This window comes from Pteropus vampyrus, unplaced genomic scaffold (assembly GCF_000151845.1).
Source record: "Pteropus vampyrus isolate Shadow unplaced genomic scaffold, Pvam_2.0 Scaffold1, whole genome shotgun sequence".
Taxonomy (NCBI): Eukaryota; Metazoa; Chordata; class Mammalia; order Chiroptera; family Pteropodidae; genus Pteropus; species Pteropus vampyrus.
The window spans coordinates 308,299-311,683 of NW_011888782.1; the positions used below are offsets into that span (position 1 = coordinate 308,299).

A 3,385-nucleotide genomic window follows, 5' to 3' on the forward strand; every position below is an offset into this window, starting at 1 on the left:
TTTTTTTTTAAATCTAGGGAGTGGTTTTAAAACACAGCCATTAATGAACATTGCCCAGATTTATTATTATATTAGGGTGTATGACATGGTGATTTTCAAATTCTAACCACCTCTTCTGAATTTATTCTGAATTTATTAAACTTCTATAAAGAACTTTCCTACAGCAACTATTGAGTTTCCCTGAAATACAGTTTGTGTAGGAATTGCAGTAAATCCTTGCTTTTTACCAATTTCCAAAATAATGGACTGGTGTCCTACAAACTGCCAAAAGTGACCAGTGAGATGGATGAGAGTCTGAGATCTTGGCTTACCAAGAGCCACCAAGTTAGCTTGCCAGTTTCATGAATAACAGCAGAAGACATGTGACTCCTGGGTCAGAGACAAAGGTCCTTTACTCATGTCACAGCAAGCAGCATGAGCTTCATGTTCAAATCAGTTCCCCTTGTCTCCCAAGTCCCCTGGGGTGACACGGGTAGATGCTGTACTGGCAGGCAGGGGTGCAGCACAGTGGAGAAACACTGAACTTGGGGAATGAGGTGCCACCTTTTTCCTGGAGGGAGATATTACTTATCTTTCAAGGTTTCTCTCAGCTAACATGCCACTGATGAAGGGCCTGGGCAAAGAGTTGTCAGGGCCTTACATTCTTTGCATAACTGTCCAGAATATGTAAGGGTGCTCAGGGCCATGGCCTGACTCTTACTGTGTATGTTTTTGCATTATTTATGGACTCAGTTGTTTTTAATGTATTTGATATATTTCATTACATTGCAGTGATTATTCTTTTTGATGCTCAAATCGTCCCATCTCTGGCCACTGGGGCTTAACTCCTGTGATCTTTTGACATGACCCCAGTAGTCTTGGGTGGAACCCTTACTTTCTCGTTTGACAAGATGTTACAGATCATGTTGTAAACTTCTTACTTCAGACCTGCAGGCATTCCTCCAAGAAGCCCTTTATTGGGGGGTGATATTTAGAGAACATAATCTGTGTGCTAGAGGTGCTCGTTGCTACTGGGTGGGTCATTGTATATAGGTCTTTTCAGAGGAAAGAGCTAGAAAATAGGTATTTGTTTCAAAATACCTATTAATAAAAATAAATTAGGAGTCAATATTAATATATCAGATTAAATTTTAAGATTACTAAAGTCGACTTAACTTTCTACATTTTGTATTTGTATCTCTTATGCTGAAAATTTTGATTTGTATTAAGACTAACATAATTATTTTATCCTAATATATAACAGTTTCTAAATAATATTACTAATATTATTACCACAATATGATTACCAAAGTAATCAATTTAAGATTTCTTTGCAGTTTATGTAGCATATGTCTTATTTGTAATATTCAGCCAGATTACTGTATTTTAAAGTCACTTTAATAATTCTCTGTATGGATAAGCCACCAACTGGATATCTAGTTAGGTTCATTTGTTTTATTCTGTGTTCGATTTTTTTGTGCATTTTCTTCTGACTTCATTTTGTATAATTATTCTGTAAAACATCTACAGGATTCAAATTCAAAGCTATAAGGTAAGGTAAATTCAGAGAAATTCAGCTTCCATCCTCTTCCCCTAAATACTTTACACTCCGTCCTCATCTAACAAACCCTTTTCATTTCCTCTTCAACTGTTGCTGCTTTTGTTTTAAAATATAGGCAAATGTGAATATAAACACATATGTCTCCCCAGTCCTTTTATAAAAGATAGTACATTATATGAATGATTCTATACCTTGCCTTTTCTCATTTAACACTATCTACCCTGTAGATTATTCCAAGGACGTATATAGAAATTCTCCTTATTCCTTTTTATTGGTACACAGCACCCCATTATATTGACATATTGTGGTTTATTAAGCCAGTTCCCAATTGCTGAAAATGTGGATTTCCAGTCTTTTGCTATTATAAACAATGCTTCAGTGAATAGTCTTACATTCTGTTATTTTTTTATTATTATTTTTTTTACTAGTATCTTGATGATAGATTCCTAGAAATAAGATTGCTGAGGAAAGGTGTAAACACTTATGTAGTTTTGTTAACTATTGCCAAATTCCTCTCCATAGGGTTTGTACTATTTTGCATTTCCATCATTGCATACATTTTATTTTATTTTATATTTATTTATTTATTTAATTTTATTTTCTAGGTGAGGCAACCCGTGGTTGTAAGGATTGTAAGGACCTTGTCAGCTTACAATCTCTTATTTTTTTTATTTTTTACACCTATAGCACCTGGTCTTCCTAGGTGGTCTCCCATCCAAGTACTAACCAGGCCCGACCCTGCTTAGCTTCCGAGATCAGACGGGATCGGGCTTGTTCAGGGTAGCTCGGCTATAGATATTGCATACATTTTAAAGAATGATGTGATAGTTTTATTTAATATTTAAATATATCAGATGATATATATTTAGAGCAATTTAGACTTATAAAAATACTTTAGAGTTTAATTTTCAGAGAACACAAAACTTTGCAAAAAAACATTTGAGGATTTCTTGGGGAATATTTTAAGACAAGTGGTATAAGAGAGTGTAGAATAATTGGTTTTTATTTATGTTGCTCCTGGATGAAAGCTGAGGCTTTGATGTTAGGTAGACCTGTGTCTCCTTCCTCTCCATCTACTGGCTAGGTGACCCTGGACAAATCACTTAACTTCTCTAGGACTCATGAAGAAAGCAATTGTGGATAGTGTGAAATGAAATAATGCATGAAAAGCCCTTAGCACAGAGTCTGGAGCAGGTGGACCACCATGTGGGAGAAATTATTATTTTGTTCTTGTAAGGATCACACTGCCCCTCCCCTCATGGATCTGAATCAGAGTGGCAGCCAGGATAGGACTGAATGATCAGGGAATAGGTTGAGCAACTTGTCCTAGTTTGCCCCTGACTTTTCTGGTTTTAGCTCTAGAAGTCCCACACCCTGGGAACCCCTTCAGTCCCATGCAAACTGGGACAGTTGGTCACCCTCTTGGGAAGACAGTTCTGGGTTGAGGGCCCGAGGGACCTCTACCAGAGGTTGGAGAGAGCTTCGTTCCACTGTTCTCAGAAGGTCACATGGCAGAATAAAACAAGCTATTCTCACAGAAGGGACCAGAAATGTTTCAAAGTCAAAACGAGGCCCTCGTCTCGAAAGGCTGAACAGCCAGGAGAAATCAAGGGAAGGCCTGCTCCTGTCCCCTCATCCATGCTGAGAACAGTTTTCCATGAGCCTTTGGCCTTTTGGTATCAACTGTAACTGAAAACCCCCTTTCCTGTCCCAGAATGATTGAGGTTAATATAACAATAATGAAGCGTATAGTTAACCTACTAGCTGTTCCAAAATATGGATTTTAATGTAATAAAAAGCAATCCCACGAAACCATATTTAGTTGTCACTGGGGTAAGTCATTGT

The 3,385-nt window shown here is 37.3% G+C and overlaps 1 pseudogene; it reads right to left on the bottom strand.

Annotated features, from left to right (window-relative positions):
• Positions 1-2,218: 2,218 nt before the first annotated feature.
• Positions 2,219-2,337, bottom strand: LOC111736992 (annotated as a pseudogene).
• Between the last annotated feature and the right edge of the window lie 1,048 nt (positions 2,338-3,385).